We start from the raw sequence: 24891 nt of genomic DNA on the forward strand, positions 1-24891 counted from the left end.
CTGGGGTTTATTTATCAACAGAGCAGTTCCTGTAGGGGCCGCACATCTGAGACTGGCTTCTGCCGCGGGTCTGCTCTCGGAACGGCCGCGTCGTCTCCCGCGGGTCTGCTCTCGGGACGGCCGCGTCGTCTCCCGCGGGTCCGCTCTCGGGACGGCCGCGTCGTCTCCCGCGGGTCCGCTCTCGGGACGGCCGCGCCGTCTCCCGCGGGTCCGCTCTCGGAACGGCCGCGCCGTCTCCCGCGGGTCCGCTCTCGGAACGGCCGCGTCGTCTCTCGCGGGTCTGCTCTCGGAATGGCCGCGTTGTCTCCCGTGGGTCTGCTCTTGGAATGGCCGCGTCGTCCCTCCCCGCACAGAGGCTCTGCACGCAGCTCACTGGGCACCGGTATCCCTGCTGCTCGTGTGGCCCACGGAGCTCTAGGGAAGCAGGGAGCTGAGCCCCCGCACACAGCCTGAGGAAGGCGGTCACCCCGCTCTGGGTACCCGGTCACCCGGGGTCACGCAGTTGGTGGCGCCGTTTGTGGTTTCTGCTCACATCAGAGATTTCCTGTGTGGTGCTTAGCCAGTGTTGTCGGAGTGCGAGTTGGCTGCTTCTGAAGCTTTGTAAAGACCTGCCGATCCTGGGACGGTGAGCGCCAGGAAACTCACGCACTTCCTTGGGGCTGGAGTTCTGAGAAACAGGCTCGCCGCGAGCCGGCTGTCTGGCGATTGTCTGCCCTTTCTCGACCTCGGCTGGGAACGTGCACGCTGGGCGGCTCTCGTGCCTGCCGTTCTGTGCGCGTCTGGAGCCGAGAAGGCCTGAGGGGGCGGACAGTGAGGGTGGCTGGACACAGTTTGCCTGCTCTTCGGGGCCGGGCCCACTGGCTTGCAGCTGTCCGTCGTGAGGCTGGGAACAGTGTGTAGATGCACTGCTCTTGGGGGTTGGCACCTGCAGTGGGATCGCCGGCTCGCGTGGTGGTTTTGTTTCACTTCCCGCGTGGCTGCCCGGCTGTTCAGCTGCGGCGCCCACGTTCCACAGCCCTGGGCGCACGTGGGCCCATGTTTCTGCGTGTCCCTGCTGGGCTGCTCCTCTGGGTTTCGGGGCTACAGCCATCGCCATCCTGCTGGGGGCGCGATGTCCTGGAGGTTTTTATTTGCGTTTGTCTAAGGAGCCAGGATGTTCAGCATCTTTTCCCATGCTTGGTGCTGTTCCCTCTTTAGAGAACTTTCTAGATACATCCCTTGCCTGTGTCGGAAGCCGGTTGTTGGTCTTTTCACTGTTGTACTGTAGGAGTTCTTTTCATATTCTGGATATGAAACTCTGACAGTTGTGAGATTTGCACGAGTTCTTCTATTACAAAGCTTGTTTTTCCCTCCATAGTTGTCTTATTAAAAAATATTTATTTACTGGGGTCGGCGCAGTGGCATAGTGGATAAAGCCACTGCCTGCAGTGCTGGCATCCCATATGGGCGCCGGTTCGAGACCCGGCTGCTCCACTTCCAATCCAGTCTTTGCTATGGCCTGGGAAAGCAGTGGAAGATGGCCCAAGTCCTTGGGCCCCTGCACCCACATGGGAGACCAGGAAGAAGCTCCTGGCTTGATTGGTGCAGCTCCGGCCGTTGTGGCCATCTGGGGAGTGAATCAGCAGATGGAAGACCTCTCTCTCTCTCTGCTTCTCCTTCTCTTTCTGTGTAACTCTGACTTTCAAACAAATAACTCTTCAAGAACATTGATTTATGTATGTGTTATTTGAAGGATACAGTGATAGACATTCCAGAGATTCCCTCCCCACATGCCTGCAGCAGCCAGAGCTGGGCCAGGCTGAGCCAGGAGCTCCGTCCAGGTCTCCCGCGTGGGTGCAGGGGCCTCAGCGCTCGGGCCGTCACGGCCACCTCCTGGGCACAGTAGGGAGCTGCCTCAGAAGCAAAGTAGCCGGCACTCAGGCCCTCGGCCGAGGGCTGCAGGCATCCCAAGTGGCGGTGTGACCTCCGTGCCGCCTCCGGCCCCTCCTGTTCTTGCCTCTGCGCCTGGCAAGGACTCCCAGTGCCTCGTGGGCAGCACTAGTGAACAAGGCTTCCTGGTGTTGCTCCTGACCTGGGGGAAGGTTTCAGCTTCTCACCGCCGAGTGCGGTGTCAGCTGTGAGCTTCTCAGACGCGCCCTTTATCCAGTTCAGGAAGGCTCCTTTTAGAACGAAACGCTCTGATTGCTCCTGACACCACAGCTCTCCAGCTTTGTGCAGACAGTACGTGCGAACATGAAAAATAGATGCTTCCATCACGTTGGATCGCAAGAGCTGGAGAGGCTCCCACTCCCAGGACTAAGATCCAATCTTAAACCAAAATGCTGCTGCTACTCAGAAGTCAAGGTTTGTTTTTGTTTGTTTCTAAGCTTTATTTATTTATTTGAAAGGCAGAGTTACAGAGGAGGAGAGACAGAGTGCAGGATCTTCCATCTTCTGGTTCACTCCCCAAATGGCTGCAGTGGCCAGAGCTGGCCCAGTCAGAAGCTGGGAACTTGTTCTGGGTCTCCCACATGGGTGCAGGGGCCCAAGCACGTGGGCCGTTTTGCACTGCTTTCCCAAGTGCATTAGCAGGGAGCTGGGTCGAAGTGGAGCAGCCGGACCTGGGACTGGCACCATGTGGGATGCCGGCACTGCAGTTGCAGCTTTACCACTACGCCCCAGCGCCGGCCCCAGCGCCGGCCCCAGCCCCGGCACCGAGGTCTTCAAAGCTCTGTGCCAGGGCCGGGGGAGTGACCAGACAGAATTTCTTAGTACGTCACATTGTCTAGTCCTCGTGTACACATTTCTTTTCATCACGAACAGGTGTTGATTCTTGTCAGATGCTTTTTCTGACTGTTGAGAACGCCGTGTGGGTTTTCTTCCTTTTCTCCTGTGCTGTGTGGATTGGCTTCATGCTGGACCACCTTGTGTTCCTGGGCTGTGGTGCAGGGTCTTCCAGTGCTGTTGGTTTGCTGAGGGTCTTTTGATGAGGATCATCTGTGCCCCAACTGCCTGTAACAGCCAGGGCCAGGCCAGGACAAACTGGGGAGCTGGGAACTCCATCCAGGTCTCCCAGTGGGTAGCAGGGACCCAAGAACTTCGACCACCATCTGTTGTCTCCCAGGTGTAGTAACAGAAAGCTGGACTGGAAGTAGAGATGGGACTTGAACAGGGCCCTCTGATACGGGATGCCAGCATCCCAAGCGGTGTCCTGACCCACGGCACCACAACCATCCCCCGTGGAAGGTTTTCTTTCTTTCTTAAGATTTATTTATTTATTTGAAAGGCAGAGTCACAGAGAGGCAGAGGCATAGAGAGAGAGAGGTCTTTTGTCTGCTGGTTCACACCCCAACTGGCCACAATGGCTGGAGCTGCGCCGATCTGAAGCCAGGAGCTTCTTCTGGGTCTCCCACCTGGGTGCAGGGGCCCAAGGACTTGGGCCATCTTCTACTGCTTCCCCAGGCATGGCCATAGCAGAGAGCCGGATTGGAAGGAAGTGGAACAGCCGGGACTCCAGCTGGTGCCCATATGGGATGCCAGCACTGCTTTACCCACTATACCACATTGCTGCCCCCCCCCTTTTTTTAAACAAAAAAGATTTATTTATTTATCTGAGAGGTAGAGATCTTCCATCCGCTGCTTCACTCCCTAAATGGCCCCAACAGCTGGAGCTGGGCCAGACCGAAGCCAGGAACCAGATGCTTCTTTCAGGTCTCCCACGCAAGTGCAGGGCCCAAAGAACTTGGGCCATCTTCCACTGCTTTCCCAGGCCATCAGCAGGGAGCTGGGTCGAAACTGGAGCAGCGGACACTCAAACCCGTGCCGCAGGTGGATACATAACCTACTGTGCCACAGCGCTGGCCCCAAGAGGTTTTCTTTTTTTCTCTTTAAAAATGTCTTATTTATCCATTTGAAGAGGAGAACAACAGAGACGGGGGGAGGGAGAATGTACTTCCATGCTCTGACCTACTCCCCAAGTGGCCACGACAGCCGGGGCTGGGCCGGGCCAAAGCCGGGAGCCAGGAACCACCTTCTGGTCTCCCACGTGGGTGCAGGGCCCGAGCACGTGGGCCATCTGCCGCCTTCCCAGCCACAGCAGCAGGGCGCTGGGTCAGAAGCAGAGCGGCCAGGACTCGAACTGGCGCTCTGCCGCAGGATGCCAGCGTCGGAAGCTTATCCCGCTGCTCCGCCGTGCCGGCCCCTCCCGGGAGGTCTGATTGCTGACACAGTCACTCGCTGGCTGTGCGCTGTGAAGGACAGACTCTTCCGGAGCCCGATCTGGCGGTTTGTTCCTAGGAGCGCGTCCGTTCCTTTTGCATTGTCTGGTTTGTTGGCACGTCCTTGGCGGTAGAGTTCTCTTGTAATTATTCCAGCTTTGGGAAGGTCGGCAGTTCCCGCCTTCATTTGATTTCGCCCCTCATTTTCAGCCTGCCAGAGGTTTGTTGTCCCCACCTTGTGGTCCCCAGGCTGTCGTTTGGCCAGGGGAGCCCCCTCCATCCAGCCCCTGTGGGAGTCCTGTGCCCCCTCGAGTTCTCGCACTGCAGGCTCCCCTGCGGCTTCCTGCTCCCAGGAGCGCTTGTGGGGACTGGGGCGCTGCTGTGTTAGGCCCTGGTCAAACAGCTCGGAAGTGTACGTGTTGGTGTTGCGTGAATGTCACAGAGGACTCGCCTGCTGCACACTCAGGCTGTGTGGGGCCTGTGTTCCTGTGCCTGTGCTGAATGCCAGGCCCCGACACAGGGTGCTTCTCTGTACAAACATGGGGACACGAGAACACTGCAGGAAGGGCCAACCCGGCACAGTGTGTGACACAGGGACACAGCAACACTGCAGGAAGGGCCACACCCGGCACAGTGTGTGTGACACAGGGACACAGAGCAACGCTGCAGGAAGGGCCACACCGGACAGTGTGTGACACAGGGACACGAGAACACTGCAGGAAGGGCCACACCCAGCAGTGTGTGACACAGGGACACAGAGCAACACTGCAGGAAGGGCCACACCCGGCACAGTGTGTGACACAGGGACACAGGGCAACACTGCAGGAAGGGCCACACCTGGCACAGTGTGTGACACAGGGACACAGCCACACTGCAGGAAGGGCCACACCCGGCACAGTGTGTGACACAGGGACACAGCCACACTGCAGGAAGGGCCACACCTGGCACAGTGTGTGACACAGGGACACAGAGCAACACTGCAGGAAGGGCCACACCCGGCACAGTGTGTGACACAGGGACACAGCAACACTGCAGGAAGGGCCACACCCGGCACAGTGTGTGTGACACAGGGACACAGAGCAACACTGCAGGAAGGGCCACACCCGGCACAGTGTGTGTGACACAGGGACACAGCAACACTGCAGGAAGGGCCACACCCGGCACAGTGTGTGTGACACAGGGACAGGCGGAGGCACAAAGGCCACACCCGGCACAGTGTGTGTGACACAGCCGGAGTCATGGTGAAAGGCCACACCCGGCACAGTATGTGTGACACAGGGGACAGCCGGAGTCATGGTGAAAGGCCACACCCGGCACAGTGTGTGTCGCACAGGGGACAGGCGGAGCCACAGGGAAAGGCCACACCCGGCACAGTGTGTGTGACACAGCCGGAGTCATGGTGAAAGGCCACACCCGGCACAGTGTGTGTGACACAGGGGACAGCCGGAGTCATGGTGAAAGGCCACACCCGGCACAGTGTGTGTGGCACAGGGGACAGGCGGAGCCACAGGGGAAGGCCACCCTGGCACATCTACATGGGGCTCTCAGGTGCAGGGGCTCGGCCTGAGCTGGGGACTTACTGTGGGTCTGCCTGGTGGGTGCAGGGAGCCCGTTACTTGCGCCGTCACTGCCGCCTCCCGGTGCTCAATCGCGGGAAGCTGGGAAGCCGGAGTGGGAGCTCGAGCCCAGGTACTCTGACGTGGGATGTGGCCTCGTAACTGCTGGGCCAATGCCTGCCCCTAGATTTTTTTTTCTTAAACTTGTTTATTATAAGCTGACACGTTGTCACACACTGACCTCGTCTGCACAGGGTGGTCGGGATCCCTGTCTTCCACCTCCACGTCTTTGGGGGCAATCGCACGCGCGGTGCTGTCGTCTGTGGAGACGATGCCCCTTCTGGACGCCCCCGGAGGCCCTGCCCCAGGCCCTTCCTCAGGAGTTGTCCTGGTTGGCCCGGTGCGCGTCTTTGCCATCGGCAGATAACGGGCAGCCTGGCGCGTGTTGGCGTCTGTGTTCCCGTACTTTGGGGGAGCCAGGTGAAGCCTGCAGAGGTCTCCCTGACCCCTTCCCTTTGTCGCTCTTGAGACTCCCCGTTCCCTCGCTCTCTGCAGCCGTGTGCTCGCTGGGCCACGGGAGTGCTCAGCTCCGTGACGGCTTTACGGGACCAGTGTCGTGTCTGCCCCTCGCTGACCCAGACACTGTGCCACGTAGGGGATCCCCACAAGAACAGTGAGTCTTGACAAAGAGGGCTTTCCCCAAAGATGTTGATCCGCACTTGGTCACACCCTTGGATGCAGACCCCTGCGTACCGAGGACCGACTGCATGCCCTTGTCTGTCTAGCTCCGGTGTGCCTGGCAGCACGCCTGTGAGAAATGGATTTCCCCCCTGCATTGCAGGGCAGGGGCGGGCCTGCGCTGCTCTGGGGTCCAGCCTGGTGCTGTCCCGTTAGAGCAGGGTCTGGCTTGGTTGTGGGTGACAGCTGTCCCCCACGCCTCTGTCAGTGTGGCTGCATGGCGTGTTTGTAGTAACAGAGCTGCAGTCTGGCATGGGTCCCCTCCTCCCATCTGGTTATCATAGTGTGTGTGTGTGTGTGTGTCTCCCCTCCCTCACCCATCTGGTTATCATTGTGTGTGTGTGTGTGTCCCCTCCCTCTCCCAGGTGGTCTCATTGTGTGTATGTGTGTGTGTTCCCTCCCTCTCCCAGGTGGTCATCTGTGTGTGTATGTGTGTGTGTGTGTGTGTCCCCTCCCTCTCCCAGGTGGTCATCATTATCTGTGTGTGTGTGTGCGTGTCCGCCCTCTCCCAAGTGGTCATCATCTGTGTGTGTGTGTGTGTGTGTCCCCTCTGTCTCCCAGGTGGTCATCATTATCTGTGTGTGTGTGTGTGTGTGTCTGTCCCCCCCCAGGTGGTTATCATTATCTGTGTGTGTGTGTCTCTGTGTGTGTGTCCTCTGTCTCCCAGGTGGTTATCATTATCTCTGTGTGTGTTTGTCTATGTGTGTGTGTGTGTGTGTGTCTGTCCCCCCCCAGGTGGTTATCATTATCTCTGTGTGTGTGCCTGTGTGTGTGTGTCTGTCCCCCCACCAGGTGGTTATCATTATGTGTGTGTGTGTGTGTCCCTCCCTCACCCATGTGTCATCATTATCTGTGTGTGTGTGTGTCCCCTCCATCTCCCAGGTGGTCATCATTATCTCTGTGTGTCTGTGTGTGTGTGTGTGTGTGTCGGTCCCCCCCCAGGTGGTTATCATTATCTTTGTGTGTGTGTGTGTGTGTCCCTCCCTCACCCATGTGTCATCATTCTGTGTGTGTGTGTGTGTGTCCCCTCCCTTTCCCAGGTGGTCACCATTGTGTGTGTGTGTGTCCCTCCCTCACCCATGTGTCATCATTCTCTGTGTGTGTGTGTTGTTTTGTCCTGGGGGACACACCCTGGGTTGACATCCTGCAGACAGGAGCAGTTGTGTCTCCCGTGTGCTGTCCCTTTGAAGCCAACCCCTCCCCTGCCCCTGCCCCGCCCCTCCGCTGTTTCCCACTCCTGTGGCTTTTGCCTTGTCCAGATTGCCGTATACATCGACAGGCAGTGTGGAGGCCTTTGTGTCAGTTTCTTTGACTAGCGAAACACCCCCCCATTCACACGTGCCGCTGCGTGGATGCGCTGTGTGTTTCTGGGTGTGGCCCCGTGGTGTGCAGAGTCCTGAGGCCTCGCTGTAGCTGTTCCAGTCAGTCGCTGTTGAAGGACATTTGGGCGGCTTCCAGCTCTGGGTGAAAACAAGTCAAACTGCTGTGAACACACGCACATAGGTTTTGGTGGTAGTGTCTGGGCCTGAGGGATCTCGCCGTGTCCGTGGGTTTTGGTGAGAGCGTTGGGGCTGTGGGATCTGGCCGTGTCCGTGGGTTTTGGTGAGAGCGTTGGGGCTGTGGGATATCGCCGTGTCCGTGGGTTTTGGTGAGAGCGTTGGGGCTGTGGGATCTCATTGTGTCCATGGGTTTTGGTGAGAGCATTGGGGCTGTGGGATCTCATTGTGTCCGTGGGTTTTGGTGAGAGCGTTGGGGCTGTGGGATCTCTGCATGTCCGTGGGTTTTGGTGAGAGCGTTGGGGCTGTGGGATCTGGCCGTGTCCGTGGGTTTTGGTGAGAGCGTTGGGGCTGTGGGATATCGCCGTGTCCGTGGGTTTTGGTGAGAGCGTTGGGGCTGTGGGATCTCATTGTGTCCATGGGTTTTGGTGAGAGCATTGGGGCTGTGGGATCTCATTGTGTCCGTGGGTTTTGGTGAGAGCGTTGGGGCTGTGGGACCTGGCCGTGTCCGTGGGTTTTGGTGAGAGCGTTGGGGCTGTGGGACCTGGCCGTGTCCGTGGGTTTTGGTGAGAGCGTTGGGGCTGTGGGATCTGGCCGTGTCCGTGGGTTTTGGTGAGAGCGTTGGGGCTGTGGGATCTCGCCGTGTCCGTGGGTTTTGGTGAGAGCGTTGGGGCTGTGGGATATCGCCGTGTCCGTGGGTTTTGGTGAGAGCATTGGGGCTGTGGGATATTGCCGTGTCCATGGGTTTTGGTGAGAGCGTTGGGGCTGTGGGACCTGGCCGTGTCCGTGGGTTTTGGTGAGAGCGTTGGGGCTGTGGGATCTCGCCGGGTCCATGGGTTTAGCTGCGGCACTTTCTACGAGGCTGGGCTGCTTTGCCCTCACAGCCAGGGCTCCTGTTGGCCCCGTCAGCGCCAGCTCTCACCCCAGGCACGTGGCTTCCTCCCTTTCTTTCCCCTCTTGGCTTTCTAAGGGGTGTGTAGCGCTATTTCTTTCTCTTTTTTTAGGAAAGATTTTACTTGTTTATTTGAAAGGCAGAAACAGATGGGAGAGTGCTCCCATCGGCTGGTTCACTCCTCAAATGCCTGCCACAGCCAGGGCTGGGCCAGGCCCAAGCCAGGGGCTCCACCAGGTCTGCCACGCAGGGGGCAGGGACCCAAGCACTCGAGCCCTCACCACGGCCTCCCAGGTACGCGTTCGCAGGAAGCTGGCGTCAGGAGCTGGGACTCAAAGGCAGGCGCTCTGATGCGGGATGTGGGCCCCCAACTGGCCGCGTAACTGCTGGGGCAGGCACCTGCCCCGGCTCTGTCGGAACAGCCTGATGGAGGTGTAATGCCCGTGACACGCAGCTCACCCGCTGCAGGCGGAGGGCTTGAGTGTGGCGGGTTTCAGCACACGCAGAGTTTGTGGCCTAAACCGTCGCCTCTGATTCCAGGGGAGTTGCTAGATGTGTGGGCCGCTCTGTGTTTTGCCCTGAGGAGAGCTGTCCAGAGCCCACCGGCAGCCCTCCCGCCTCTCCCGTCCTCGCCAGCGCCTGTGCGCTCTCCTGGTCATGGGCCGTGGCGTCCTGGGGCTCAGTTCTCTCCTGTGGGCCACTGGCGTGGAGCAGAGCGTCGCCCAGGTGCTTGTTTGCGGCTTGTCTGTCTCCCGTGGGGCAGGGTCTGCTCGGGGTTTGCTGTGCCGGTCAAGCTTCGTTACTGCGTAGACAGCCTGCCAGCGGCTGTGAAGCGAGCACAGGTTGTGCAGTGTGGGGCCAGGACCGGTGGCGGGATGCAGGCCCCGGGAGGGCCCACGGCGGGCAGTGCAGCCTGCAGGCGGGGCCGCGTGGGCACTACACGCAGAGGTGGCGCACACAGAGCTCCGTGAGACCACTGCCCACGCTCTCCCCTCCTGAGAGGCGCAGCTCCAACGGGGCCTCTGCGCCCTCAGGACTTGCCCTCACTGTCGAGTTTGAAGGACCATTTCTGTGCTTGGGGGACAATTATTTTACTGAGCGTACGATCAGCAAATCCTCTCCTGGGTGTGTGACCGCACTGTGGGTCTCTTACCCAGCAAAGGTACTACAGTGGGACAGCCAGGCTGTTGCTTTCTCACTGACAGACTGCACTTTCGGTTCTGGTGTTTGATGTGTCTGAAAAGCAGCGTGACCGAGACGGAGAGCCAGCAGCCAGAGACCAGGGCTCCGGTTTGCTGTCTCACCCCTCAGGTGCCCACACAGCCCTGCTGGGCCAGGCCAAAGCCAGGTTTGGGAACTCCGTCCGGGGCTCCCAGGTGGGCGGCAGGACCCAAGCACTTGAGCCCTCACAGCTGCCTCCTGGGGCCTGCGGGAGGAGGAAGCTGGAGGCGGGAGAGGAGCTGGGATTCGAGCAGAGGCACTGTGAATCGGGATGCAGGAATGTAGACGGCGTCAGAGAGGAGGGGCGGAGAGAGAGACTGTCCATCCATCCACTGGGTCACTCCCCAAATGGCCACAATGGTCAGGGCTGGGACAGGCTGAAGCCAGGGCCAGGAGCTTCTTCCGGATCTCCCACGTGGGTGTGGCGACCCATGACCTTGGGCCGTCTTTCACTGGTTCCTCAGGTGCGCCGGCAGGGAGCTGGATTGGAAGTGGAGCAGCTGGAACACGAACCAGTGCCAGGCCCAGGCCCATGCTTCCCTTTGGCTGCTGCCTGTTGCCTGCTGACAGCGTGGGAAGATCGTAGCTAGTTGGACACCTTTGTCGTTTGTCTCTTGCAGTTGAGGGCCTAAAAAAAATTTTTTTTTTTTAATTGAGGCCAGCATTGTGGTGTGCAAGTTAAGCAGCCGCTTGCAACGCCAGCATCCCATATTGGAGCGCCAGTTTGAGTCCCAGCTGCTCTGCTGCCAACCCAGCTCCCTGCTGATGTGCTTGGGAAAGCAGCAGAAGTCCTTGGCCCCTGCCACTGCATGGGAGACCCGGATGGAGTTCCAGGCTCTGGCTTCAGCCTCGTCCTACCCTGGTCATTGGCATTTAGGGAGCGAACCAGCAGGTAAAGTTCTTGCTCTGTTTCCCTCTCTTTCTCTCTCTTCCTTTCAAATAATTTTTAAAAAAATTAAATTTATTTGAAAGGCAGAGCAACAGAGAGGGAGAGGTCTTCCATCTGCTGGTTAACTCTCCAAATGGCCACAGCAGCCAGGGCTGGGCCAGACTGAAGCCAGGAGTGTCATCCGGGTCCCCCATGTGGGTGCAGGGACCCCAGCACTTGGGCCGTCTTCTGTTGCTGTCCCAGGTATATTAGCAGGGAGCTGGATCAGAAGTGGAGCAGCCGGGTCTCAAACCAGCACCCATACGTGCTGCTGGCACTGTAGGCGGAGGCTTAGCGCGTTGTTCCACAGCGCTGGCCCTGAAAACAAATCTTGAATGTTTTAAAAAGTTTAAGGGGTTTTTTCTTTCTATTCTTCACTGGAGCTCTATTGACTTATTCACCAAATACTTCCTAAGCCCAGGGACCAGTGAAGACCGGAGTGGGCATGGCCCATTTCTCATGGCCTTCCCAAACGGTCAGGCGGGAGTGAACACACCACGGCTTAGTGAGACGGAGTCACAAGCTCTCCGAAGCCAGAGTGCCGGCGCTCTGGCTGCATCTTGGGGGCCCAGTGGAGAGGGCTGGGAGAGTCTCCCGTAGCAGGCGAGTGTGACACAGAGCGCGACGTCTGAGCAGGCGGCAGCCAGGCCGGAGGACAGGAGAGGGACAGCTGTGCAGAGGGCACATCCGGGTGACAGGAGGGGCGGGCGGGGTGGGCAGGGCCGTCCATCACTGCACGTCGGGAGCCGCTGAGCGTGCCAGGCGGGGAAGAAGTGATGGCGTCCGCCGCTAGGCTCACCCCTCAGCCCTGGGGACCCTCTGGCCTGTTCGCCTCAGAGTCCCCAGCGGGTGCCCGTTGCTCCGGGAAGATCAGTCACGTGACGTGGCTTTGTGACTCCGTGGCTTCGTCCCTCCCAGGAACAGCTCAGAAGCTGCCCAACAAAGTGTTTTGTCTGGGTCAGGGGTTGATCTGGAAGCAGGGTTGGGGCCCGGGAGGCCCACGTGGGAGTGGCTATAAGTCTGACCTGGGGGGTTGTGACCCAAGGATTTGGGCCTGCAGATTGTGTGGCTCGGGCTTGGGTGTGAGCCTGGTCGCTGCTGCCCCTCCTAAGGGTGCCCGCCACCCTGTCCAGCCTCCCTGATGGCTGTGTGGCCAGGCCGCTCCTCAGGCCCCGAGCCCTGTGCCGGGTGAGCCACCAGTTCCCGGCTCCGTGTGGACGCCGTGGACTTCAGCACAGCCGGTCTTGCTGCTTTGTTCCGAGTCCCTTGCCGAGGTCAGCAGCTGGCCTGAAGGCGACATTTGGCGCACGCTGATTTTCCCTGGGAAGCCCTCCAGGTCTGATCCCCTCTCTTCCAAGTGAAACCTGGTTGCCGCCTGGTCCGAGTGTCTGGAGGGCTGGAAGGAAGCGTGAGGCCCAGTTGGAAGCTGGGCGAGAGGCGGCCGGCCGGGTCCTGCAGCTTTGTAGACGTCGCTAGACGCATGCCCTGGGCGCTGGGGCGCGGGGACCGCCCTGCCCCTGCCCCTGCCCCGCCCCCTTCGTTGTGAGACCTGGCCGGGGAGCAGACTGCAGCGTCCGAGGCCTCAGTGGAACGCCGGCTCTGGCTGTTCACCGCCGACGTAGACGTCCTCCGCCCGCATCAGCTGGCGCTGGACCACGGGCTTCCCGTGGCGTTCCTTAAGGGCAGTGTGTGCGAGGCGCCGGAAGAGACCTTGGTCCGGTTTGTGAGGAAGTTGGCCTGGCTCGGGCCTAAAGAGTTCTAAACACAGGTGAAGCGGCACTGGCTCCAGCGCCTGGCAGAGGTGGCTCCTGGGCCCCTCCCGGCTGGCTGGTGCTGGGCCGCCCTGAGCAGCAGCTGCCAGGCAGTTTGCCAGGACCAGGGAGGCCCGAGGGCTGCCCCATCCTGACCTGTGCACTGCCCCCACCCTCTGGACCGTGAAGCTGTGTGGTCCCAGGGCCCGCCAGGCTTCCGTTTGCCCTCGGTTTATATGGAGGCCGGGGAGAGCTGTCTGGAGGGGTTGGCAGGCTCCCCGGGGTGGCTGCCGCGGAGCTGACAAGCCCTGGCTGGTGGCTGCTGGGGCCGGTAGGACGAGAGGGCTGTTGGGTAAGAAGACGCGGGGAGAGCTCGGCCCTGAGTGTGACAGGCCATAGCGGTGCTGCCAGCCGTGCGGCGTCTTCCTGTCCCGCCATGTGGACCCCTGATGCTCCTGTGTTTCCTGGAGGGTGGGGTCTGCAGCCGGGTAGAGAAGGGCCTGGAGGGGACCCTGGGGGCACCGGTGCGGTGGTCCACACCCAGGCGGCTTGTGCCAGCTCCCCTGCGCCAGTGCTGCCTCCCGGCTCCTAGAGAGAGGGCCAGAGGCTGTCTGGGCGTGCAGGGCCCCCACCGCAGCCGCCGACATCCTTACCCAGTCACTGGCCCCGCGGCTTTGCTGTCACCCTCCCTGAGACGCTCCTGCAAAGACGGCGGCTGGGTAGCAGACGTACTTGCTCTGCGTGCCCCAGAGCGGCAGCAGGCGCTGGTGAGCGGGGGAGGCCTGGGGCCTGGCACGGGGCTCTGCCTGGCGGTCTTCGGGGGGTTAGGATTCAGACAGCCTGTGCAGAGTAGAGCGGTTGCCCCTGCACTTGTGGTGTGACTGGTGTGTGTCAGTCTCACAGCTGCCACACCAGCTAAGGCCGAGCCAGGCCAAAGCCAGGATCCTGGAGCTCAACCTGGGCCTCCCATGTGGGTGGCAAGGACCCGCGTACCTGAGCGCGCACTGCTGCCTGCACTGGTGGGTCCAGATGAGGGCACGTTAACCGCTGTGCCAGATGCCTGCCGTGGACAAGCGGCGTTTCTGGGTACCTGTGTGTGGGCAGATTCTGTTACCCCCACCTGACGGTGAGGAGGCCGAGGCACACATGGCGGAGTCTCCTGGTTGGGTCACACGGTCCAGGTCTTCCCAGCACTGAGGGGCGAGAGGAGAACGCGCCATCCCGTGTGGCCAGGTGCTGGGGCTGCGTGCTGCCCTTCGAGCTGTGCTGCGGGGACGCCTCCCGTCTGATTACCGAGGCACGTGAAGGGAGAAGGCCGGCCCGGCCCCGTGGTCCTTTCTCCTTCCTTCTCAGTTCCTCCTGTCACCAGGGCTCAGGGAGGTGCTGTGCTCTTCCAGGGCCGCAGCGTGAGGCCGTGGTGGCTTCGCCTTGGTGCCCAGGAGGTGTCTGACCCTGCAGCCCGTGGTCTTTAGCCCACACTATGCTCACTGTTAGACCTTCTTTAAATTTACTTGTTTGAAAGGCATAGTGTGTGAGGGAGAGAGAGAGGGAGGGGGGGAGAGAGAGAGAGAGGGAGGTAGATTTTCCATCTTCTGGTCCACTCCCCAAATGGCTGCAACACCCAAGATTGGGCCAGACTGAAACCAGGAACTTCTTCTGGGTCTCCTGTATGGGTGCAGGGGCCCAAACACTTGGGCCATCTTCCACTGCTTTCCCAGGTGCATTAGCAGGGAGCTGAATCAGAAATGGAGCAGGGGCCAGCGCTGTGGCACAGTGGGTTAACGTCCTGGCCTGAAGTGCCAGCATCCCTTTTGGGCGCCGGTTCGAGTCCTGGCTGCTCCACTTCCGATCCAGCTCTCTGCTATGGCCTGGGATAGCAGTAGAAGATGGCCCAAGTCCTTGAGCCCCTGCATCCCCGTGGGAGACCTGGAAGAAGCTCCTGGCTCCTGGCTTCAGATTGGTGCAGCTCCGGCTGTTGCAGCCAATTGGGGAGTGAACCATCGGATGGAAGGCCTCTCTCTGTCTCTCTGCCTCTCCTCTCTCTGTGTAACTCTGACTTTCAAATAAATAAATAAATCTTTAAAAAAAAAAAAAAGTGGAGCAGCTGGGACTTGAACGGTGCCCATACAGGATGCCGGCATTGCACGTAGCAGGTTTACCTACTATGCCACAGTGCTGTCAGCTCTCTTAAGCCTTTAAAAAAATGTGTGTGTATATGTATGTATATATATATGTATATGTGTGTATGTGTATATATGTGGGTGTGTATATGAGGGGCTGTGAGTGTATGGGTGTAGGTGTGTGAGTGTATGTGAGTGGGGGTGTTTGTGTGTGAGAGGGGTGAGCTGAGGTGTATTTATGTACAGGAGATCTCTGTCTTTCAAGTGTATATATATACACACACATACACATACTTGAAAGACAGTTACAGAGATCTCCTGTCCACAAGTTCACTTCCCAAATGCCCACAGCAGCCAGGGCTGGGCCAGGAGGAAGTCAGGAGCCAGGAGCTCCACCCAGGTCTCCCGTGTGGGTGCAGAGACCTAAGTACTTGAGCTGTCACCACTGGCTGCTGGGCTGTGTGCTAGCAGGGAGTGGAGTCAGAGGAGAAGCTGGGGTGTGTGTGAGCAGGGAGTGGGGTCAGAGGAGAAGCTGGGCTGTGTGTGAGCAGGGAGTGGGGTCAGAGGAGAAGCTGGGGTGTGTGTGAGCAGGGAGTGGAGTCAGAGGAGGAGCTGGGCTGTGTGTGAGTAGGGAGTGGGGTCAGGGGAGAAGCTGGGCTGTGTGTGAGCAGGGAGTGGAGTCAGAGGAGAAGCTGGGGTGTGTGTGAGCAGGGAGTGGGGTCAGAGGAGAAGCTGGGCTGTGTGTGAGCAGGCAGTGGGGTCAGAGGAGAAGCTGGGCTGTGTGTGAGCAGGGAGTGGGGTCAGAGGAGGAGCTGGGGTGTGTGTGAGCAGGGAGTGGGGTCAGAGGAGAAGCTGGGGTGTGTGTGAGCAGGGAGTGGAGTCAGAGGAGAAGCTGGGGTGTGTGTGAGCAGGGAGTGGGGTCAGAGGAGAAGCTGGGCTGTGTGTGAGCAGGGAGTGGGGTCAGAGGAGGAGCTGGGCTGTGTGTGAGCAGGGAGTGGAGTCAGAGGAGAAGCTGGGCTGTGTGTGAGCAGGGAGTGGGGTCAGGGGAGAAGCTGGGGTGTGTGTGAGCAGGGAGTGGAGTCAGAGGAGAAGCTGGGGTGTGTGTGAGCAGGGAGTGGGGTCAGAGGAGAAGCTGGGCTGTGTGTGAGCAGGCAGTGGGGTCAGAGGAGAAGCTGGGGTGTGTGTGAGCAGGCAGTGGGGTCAGAGGAGAAGCTGGGGTGTGTGTGAGCAGGGAGTGGGGTCAGAGGAGAAGCTGGGGTGTGTGCTAGCAGGGAGTGGAGTCAGGGGAGAAGCTGGGGTGTGTGCTAGCAGGGAGTGGAGTCAGGGGAGAAGCTGGGGTGTGTGTGAGCAGGGAGTGGGGTCAGAGGAGAAGCTGGGCTGTGTGTGAGCAGGCAGTGGGGTCAGAGGAGAAGCTGGGGTGTGTGTGAGCAGGCAGTGGGGTCAGAGGAGAAGCTGGGGTGTGTGTGAGCAGGGAGTGGGGTCAGAGGAGAAGCTGGGGTGTGTGCTAGCAGGGAGTGGAGTCAGGGGAGAAGCTGGGGTGTGTGCTAGCAGGGAGTGGAGTCAGGGGAGAAGCTGGGGTGTGTGTGAGCAGGGAGTGGGGTCAGAGGAGAAGCTGGGCTGTGTGTGAGCAGGGAGTGGAGTCAGAGGAGAAGCTGGGGTGTGTGTGAGCAGGCAGTGGGGTCAGAGGAGAAGCTGGGGTGTGTGTGAGCAGGGAGTGGAGTCAGGGGAGAAGCTGGGCTGTGTGTGAGCAGGCAGTGGGGTCAGAGGAGAAGCTGGGGTGTGTGTGAGCAGGGAGTGGGGTCAGAGGAGAAGCTGGGCTGTGTGTGAGCAGGGAGTGGAGTCAGAGGAGAAGCTGGGCTGTGTGTGAGCAGGGAGTGGAGTCAGGGGAGAAGCTGGGCTGTGTGTGAGCAGGGAGTGGAGTCAGAGGAGAAGCTGGGGTGTGTGTGAGCAGGGAGTGGAGTTAGAGGAGAAGCTGGGGTGTGTGAGCAGGGAATGGGGTCAGGGGAGAAGCTGGACTCCAACCCAAACGCTCCGATATGGGATGTGGGCATCTTAAGTCCAGGAAGCATCGTAACCACTGCACCAAACCCCGCCTGGGAGCCTTTTTAAGTGTTCTGATTAGGAAAACCGTAGAGACTACACAAGACTGAAATCTGCTCTCCAGCCCCCTTCCTTGGAGAAGCCATACTGAGTACCAGAGCCTGTGTGAGAGTGAATGTGTGCGTGTGAGTTTGTGAGAGTGTGTGTATATGTGTGTAAGTGTGAGTGTGTGTATGTGACTGTGAGTGGGTGTGAGCATGGGTATGTGTATGATTGGACTTTGTGAGTGGGTATGGGTGTGAATGTGTGAGGGTATGTGTGTGAGGGAGTGTGTGTGGGTGTGCATGTGAGTGGTGTGTGTATATGAGGGGCTGAGTGTGAGTGTGTGTAGGTGTGTGAGTGTGTGATGGGGTGTGGGTGTATGTGAGGGGTGTGGGTGTGCATGTGAGTGGTGTGAGTATATGAGGGGCTGTGTGTGTAGGTGTGTGATGGGGTGTGGGTGTATGTGATGGGGTGTGGGTGTGCATGTGAGTGGTGTGAGTATATGAGGGGCTGTGAGTGTGTGTAGGTGTGTGCGCGTGTGATGGGGTGTGGGTGTATGTGAGGGGTGTGGGTGTGCATGTGAGTGGTGTGAGTATATGAGGGGCTGTGAGTGTGTGTAGGTGTGTGATGGGGTGTGAGTGGGGTGAGTGTGCCCCGCATTTCCGACATCCTCGCTGTGGCAGCAGGCGCAGGTCCCCTTGTTCCCTCCCGAGTCTGCACGACCTGCCCGCTTGTTTCCGTCAGCTGTCACTCACCCGAGTCCCCGTGTCTGTTGCAGGAGCGCTCCGTGCCCCTCCGCGCCCGTGTGTGCGTGCGCCTGGGCAGCGGGCTTGGGGGTGGCTCCCTGTACTTGTTTGTCTGTGTTGCTCACCAGAGCGGCCGTGGCACAGGAACTCCAAGCGTGCAGAGAGCTGACACAGGGCGGGCGGGGCCCCGCGGAGGGGAGAGGCTCCCAACAGTGCTTGGCCCTTGTGGCTCCCGTGTGGTTTTGGCGAAGGCCCAAACACCGCGGAACCTCAGCTTCTCCCCCGGCAGGTGGTGAGGGCCGTGACTTCCGCTCCGAGCACGTGTGGGCTGCAACCAGCCTGTGCAGAGCCGGTGTTGCTGCAGGAAGCGAGCCAGGAGCCAGGGCGAGGGTGCCCAGGGTGCCACCTGCCTCCTGGGACACAGGCGGTGCTGAGCTAAACCTCAGAGCTGACGTGTGTCATGTTGAACATGGAAAGCCTACGGCAGAAAGAAGGGCAGAGCAGCCCCTTACCCCGCCCCCCCGGGTCTAGCTGCAGCAGGTAAAGCTCACTTGTCCCTCCCCCCTGGGTTGCAGGATTGCCACTCCAGCCCCACACGTCAGAGAGAGAGAGAAGGCGCTACACAGATCTAACCAGGGTTAATGACTGGCACGGCCATTGGCACGCTGCTTGGGAGGTCGGGCCTGCCTGCCACATACCGGAGTGGCTGAGTCCCAGCTCCTCTTCCCATCCAGCTCCCTGCTACCCCCGTGGGAGACCTGGGTGGAGCTCCAGGCTCCTGGCCTCACGTGGCCAAGCCCTGGCTGTTGTGGCCATCCGGGAAATCAGCCAGTGGGATAGAGATTTCTCTCTCTGCCTTTGAACTAAATATTTTTTTTAGTTTTTTAGTAGATTTATTTATTTGACAGGCAGAACAACATAGAGGAAGAGGAAGAGATTTTCCCATCCCCAAATAATCATAAAACCCAAGTTTTGCCAGGTCTGGGTCAGGCTTCAGCCAGGAGCCGGGAACTCCATCTTGGTCTCCCATGTGGGTGACAGAGGCCCGAGGATTTGAGCAGTCATCCGCTGCCTTCCCAGGCACGTCAGCCCCCACGGCCTTTGACCTGAGGAGTGCAGGCAGGCGTGCCTGTGCCGGGCCCGGTGCGTGGGTGGACGTGTGCTGCAGCCTCGGCGCCGGCACCTGTTGGACCAGCTCTGCCACACCGTAGCTGCTGAGGGGGAGAGCCGCCGGCTGTGGCCCACAGCCCAGCAGTGAGGCCGTGGTGGACTTGCGTCCAGGTCGGGGTCTGGCTGGGGCGGCTACAGATGTCTGCCAGCCTTGCCGAGCGTGCTGCTGGCCTCGGGGTGTTGCGGTGCCAGGCCTCTACCTCCCTGGTGCACTGCTTTCCCTGGGAGGGGTCTGGAGCGCTCTCTGAGGGTCTCACCTGTGGGCGTGGCTGGCTGGCTGATCGCAGGTGCTGCCCTCATCACGTGTTTGGCCCTGCCCCCTCCATGGAGTCCAGAAGGAAGGACTGGGTCTTCTCTAGTCGCTGCCGCTCCTGTCCGCTTTCTGTGGGTGCGAGGAGCCGCTCCCACGATCCAGGACTTCTGGGCAGCACCTTGCTGGGAGCAGGGACACCCGAGTGCCTGCGTGTGGGGCTGTGAAGCGCCCAGCAGAGCCTGGCCTAGCAGACCTGCTCCGCTGTCCTGCGGCAGCGCGCTCAGCCTAAGGTTGGAGAGTCCTACCTTGGTCTTGATCATTGCTGTGAGCATGTGGGGGGCACCTCCTGCATCCTGGGCGCGTGCATGGCCCTCACCCGGCACCAGGGCCCCTGGGAACCAGGAACAGTGGCCCTGTGGGCTGGAGGAGAGAAACCACACAGCCCGTCTGGGGTCACGGTCAGAGGTCAGTGGAGGGTTGAGCCCAGCTGCAGGGTGGGGTCAGGAAGGGGGACGCACAGGTCCCAGGTCCAGCCCAGGGCAGAGGTGGAGGACGAGCAGGCAGCCACTGGCGCCTTTGGTGGCTGGAGGTGAGCTGTGACCTGGAGCTGGTTTCAGTGCCATGGGTGGAAGGAGCTGTGCTGGAAGTGGGGGTAGGGAGCTGACACAGGGTGCGTAGGGTTGCCCTGACAGAGAGGCGGGAAGAGGGCCATCCCCAGGGCACCCTCTCTGCTGCTCTCCAAGTGCTGCCGCCCGGATTCCTCCGCGTCCCGGAGCCCAGCGCTGAGCCCTGCCGGCAGCTCTGACCTCTCACAGGAAGAGCCGGGGCTCTGCAGGGCAGGGTCCGACCGCGCCCTGGGCCGAACCCTGTGCTGTTGGAGTGCTCCTGGGGCGTCCAGCTGCCTGCCCGGCCCCGAGCGGGGGGCTGCCTCCCTCACACCCCCTCCCAGCTTGCGGCTCTCGGGGAGGCAGACATTTTACGTTCTGTTTATTTATCTGAGTGGCGGAGAGCCAGAGCTGGAGAGTTCCCAGCTGAGGTCGCTCCCCGAATGCCCACAGTTGTGGGCGGAGCCAGGAGCCAGGAGCTCCATCCGAGGGTCCCGTGTGGGTGGCAGGGACCCAACTAGGAGCCATCACTGCTGCTCCCAGGGTGCGCGTTAGGAGGAGCAGAGCCAGGATTTGAACCCAGGCCCTCCGACGTGGGATGGCAAGGCAGACACCTGCCCCTCCTGCGTCCGTCTGGAGCAGATTTCAAGCGTCCTCACGTCATGTATAAGTGTTCAGAAGGTGCCTACGAGATAACCCCTTACTTGATACCATTGTTACTCCTGTGTTAGTTTATAGCGATCCTTTGGAAGCCGGCGTTTGAAGTCTTGTTTTTCTCTGTTGAGAACAGGATCTAGGTGAGATCCAAGCGTGGTGACTCATGGGTTTGTCTCTTAGGTCCCTTGTAATCCCTGGGCACGCCCTCTGCCAGCGTTTGTTGTTAAAGGAGCCGCCCCGTGCGTGCTGCCTGTCCCTGTGCTGTCTGTGATAGTGGCCGAGCGAATGGCCCGTGGCGGTCATCGCACAGTGTCAGTCTGGCCTCCTGCATCCACTGGAGTGTGCTCACGCCACCCCCTTGTCCGTGTTTACCTGGGGCAGGACAAGGGCCGGGCCCTCGGGTTCTTCCCCAGCCCCACACGCAGTTCTGAGTCGTGGCCTGACACCGCCTCCCGCTGACCACAGCCTTGCTGGCGGCCGAGCCCTGCTGCCCCCCACCCTCTGTCCCTTCAGCCCCAGCCACACTGGCTACTCGGGGCTGTCAGCGAGGACGCTGTGGCCTGGGAGGCAGATTCCCCTTGTGGGTTCAGCGGGGGCACCTGTCCCTTCCCTCCGCTTGTCTGCCCAGCTCCGGGGAGCCTCCTAGCCGGCCCCCCAGACACACCCTTGTTAGGCCATCTCTCCCTCCACCAAGAAACTTTTTATTTAAGGAATACAAACTCCATGCACTTCACAAGTCCAGCGTTAGGAATACAGTGACTCTTCCCACTGTTCCCGCCCTCCTCCTCCTCCCCCCATTCTCCACTAAGATCCACTTTTGATTAACATTATACACAGAAGACCGACTTAGTACTAAGTAAGGAGTTCAACATTTTGCACAGGAAAACCCACAGAACTGTTCCTCAACAGTGGAGATGAGGGCTGTTCAGAGTCATTGCGTCTTGAAGTTAATTTCACTTCTTTTTTCTGTTTTTGCCTTCCTTTTTTAGAAACGTAAAATAAGCACCCAAGAATGGTACATCTTTTGTGAGCCTTTGACATAATTATAACACAGCTCTGAGGACAGAGGTCCCGCATGCGAAGTCAGCGCACAGTGACTCTTGTGAATTTAACACTTAGCATTCTTGGGATGACGTCAGTGACCCCCGAGGCTCTTGATGTGCGCTGCCTCGGCTGTGGCAGCCTCTGGAATCCACAACTCCGTCAGTGTTTAGACAGGCCGTGAGCAAAGTGGAAGTTCTCTGCTCCCTCCCGGGGAAAGTACCTCCTCCTTTGGTGGCCCCTTCTTTCCACCGGGGTCTCACCCACTGAGGTCCTTCATGGAGGACATTTTTCGCCACAGTCTTGGCTTTCCACGCCTGAGCTGTTGTGGCATCACATTCATCCGTCTGCCTGTGCTGGCCAGCACCAAGGGGAGGAGCAGGTGAAGGGTCACCACAGCCCCCGGCACGCAGGTGCCTCTGGAGGGGAGGGGCGGAGGGCTCGGCGATGCCGGCCGCGTCACCCACGGCTGTGTCTGGCCGGCCCGTGCAGATGTGGGGGCTGCTTCCTTCCAGGACATGAGGTCAGGGTGCTGGGGCCCCCACGCTTGTCCTCAGGAGGCTGCCCCCCCCACACCCTCGCGTGTGTCAGCGTCAGCGGGAAGCCGAGACGGGGAGAGGTGTTCTTGCAGGTCTGCCCCCTCCCAGCTCCTCACCCAAGGGGAGGGCGGTTTCCAGTCTGGTTCAGACCAGTCTTGAGCCCTCCCCTGAGGTTGGGAGAAGCCCACCTGAGCCCAGGGTCCGGGTGGGATAAAGAAGACCTGTTTTCCTGTGTGGTGCCCTAGCACTCACGCCCCCCAGGGTTCCTCCCCATGGCACATGCAGTGTGGGGACAGAGCGTTCGTGGTCCACCCTGGGAGGTCGTGCGAGGCAGGGTGCTGCCACCTTTGCTGACGTTGACGTACAACCTGCCATTCCCACGCCCAGCCTCAGCAGAGCTTGTAGGGTGGACGTGGCTCAGACACACCGCCCAGTGAGCGCTGGGGAAGCCTGAGCCCCTTGCTGCCGCCTCCTCTGTCCCAGGACTAAGAAGGTGACTGAGCTGTGCGCCGGAGCTGCAGGGCAGGGGCCTGGCGGGCGTGGGGAGGCTGCAGACAGCGGGGGCGAGGGCAGGGCCTTTTCCTCACCCCCTCCTGGGCAGATCTCTGAGCACAGAGGCCCTGCTCGGGCACCTCCACCTCCCACACTGCCAGACCTTTCTCTCCTAGAGTGTAGCATTTTATTTTATTTTATTTTATTTATTTATTTATTTATTTATTTTTATTTGAGAGGGAGAGGCAGAGAGAGAGGTCTTCCATCTGCTGGTTCACTCTCCAGATGGCCCCAATAGCCGGAGCTGAGCCCATCCAAAGCCAGGATCCAGGAGCTTGTTCCGGGTCTCCCACATGGGTGCCGGGGTCCCGGCACTTGGGCCAGCCTCCACTGCCTTCACGGGCCATCAGCAGAGAGCTGGATGGGAAGTGGAGCAGCTGGGACACGAACTGGTGCCCACGTGGGATGCGGCGCCACAGGCAGAGCCTCGGCCTCCTGTGCCGCAGCGCCGGCCCCAGTGAGTGGTGTGGTCTGTGTCACACGTCAGGTTCCCCTTTCAAAGTGGATGTTGGTGCGCTCACAATGCTGTGCAGCGATCACAATTTTGGGCAAATTTTGTTTCTGTATTTGAAAGGCAAACAAAGAGCTGTCAGCTGCTGGTTCACTCCCCAGATGTCAACAGCGGCTAAGGCCGGGGGGCTGAAGCCTGGGGTCAGGAATTGTGTCCGTTTCCCCGCGGAGGCGGCAGGGACCCAAGTGCGTGCGCTGTCACCACTGCCTCCCGCAGTGCACGTTGGTAGGAAGCTGGGACTGGGGGCGGACCGGGACTCTAACCCGGGCGCGGCGGCAGCTTGGCCTCTACGCCAGACGCCCACCCGGTCAGCAGTTCTCTGAGCCCAGGGTCTTCTCTGCACCCCGCGGGCAGGGCCTTCCTGTGTCCTCCGCCCCCGTCCCTCTCAGCCAGGAATCCACCTCCTGCGCCTCCCAGCCGTGGAGCCCCACGCGGTGTGGCCCTCTGAGTCTGCGTCTGCCCAGCGTGCTGCACGCTGTGGCGGTGTCAGCGCCTGGGGACGTCCACTGTGTGGGCGGGCCACGCTGTGTTCGTCCTTGCTTCTGGCCACGGACACCTGGCTTGTTTCTGGTTTGGGGACATCACAGGGGTGCCGCGCCGTGAGCGTAGGTGGGCACATGTCGGTGTGTCTGTGGTGCGTGAGGCCTGGCGGTCCCTGTGTCTTTAACCTACTGAAGGTGCCCGGCTTCCCGAGGTGACTGTCCCATTTCACGTGCCCACCGGCAGTGTCCGAGGGTTCTGGTTCCCTAGGTCCTGTCCAACACTTGCTTCTGTTTTGTGGATTTGGAACGCCACCACCCTCGTGGTGTGCCGTGGCATCTCACGGAAGTCTTGCTTGTGTCTCCTCTCTCGTGCACTTACTCTGTCTGTAGAGAATTGTCTACCCAAACTCTTTGCTCGCTTTAAATTTATATTATTTATATTATTTTTAATTTTTTAAAATTTTTATTTGAGAGAGCAGCAGAGAGATCTTCCATCACTTGCTTCATTCTCCAGAAGCTTACAACAGTCAGGTCAAGGCCAGGCCAAAGCCAGGAGCTGGGAACTTAACCAGTTCTGCTCCATGGGTGACGACAGGGCCCCTGGTGCTTGAGCCATCACCGTCACTGTCACCGTCACCAGCTGTCTCCTGGTGCACATAGCAGGGAGCTGGAGTCAGGAGCAGGACGAGACTGGAACCCATGCGCTCCGCCGTGGGTGGGGCCGTCTCGGGGACAGCGTGTTCAGTGTGTGAGCTCCTCATCACGACTCCCAGGGTCCTCACAGTCCCAGCCCCTGGCTCGGGAGCGGCAGAGTCGCAGCCCCACGGGTGCATCGCTGTGCCCTGGGGCTTTCCCGGCCCTCAGCTGTGGGTGTCGCAGCCGCATGTGTCCCTTCTCATGACTGCCACTTAGGAGCTCCTCACGCCCTCTCCCCCAGACCCATCCGGTGCCCGCCCCATACCGGGAGCTGTTGGCCCTGTCGGCACTGGGGGGGGGGGGCAGAGCACAGGCCTCTGTCCCGTGAGGTTGAGGTGTCGAGGGCGTGGGATGGGCCTGGCGTGGGCGATCTCGTGATGCTGTGCTGCAGCCCCCTCCGGGTCCCGCCCTGTTGTGTGACCGTGTAGTGTGCGGCTGTAGTGTGTGTAGTGTGTGGCTGTGTGTCATGTGCGGCTGTAGTGTGCGGCTGTGTGTCGTGTGCGGCTGTAGAGTGTGTAGTGTGCGGCTGTAGTGTGTGGCTGTGTGTCGTGTGCGGCTGTAGTGTGCGGCTGTGTGTCGTGTGCGGCTGTAGAGTGTATAGTGTGCGGCGCTGTGTCAGGTGTGTGCGTGTGTGTCCGGCCGAGGACTGTCTGATTCTC

General features: G+C 60.0%; 1 protein-coding gene across 2 annotated transcripts in view; it reads left to right on the forward strand.

Moving 5' to 3' along the window:
* MLLT1 (MLLT1 super elongation complex subunit) overlaps window positions 1–24891 on the forward strand; it is a 64830-nt gene that overhangs the window by 24578 nt on the left and 15361 nt on the right. The window lies entirely within an intron of this gene.

The sequence above is a fragment of the Lepus europaeus genome, chromosome 20 (genome assembly GCF_033115175.1).
Source record: "Lepus europaeus isolate LE1 chromosome 20, mLepTim1.pri, whole genome shotgun sequence".
Taxonomy (NCBI): Eukaryota; Metazoa; Chordata; class Mammalia; order Lagomorpha; family Leporidae; genus Lepus; species Lepus europaeus.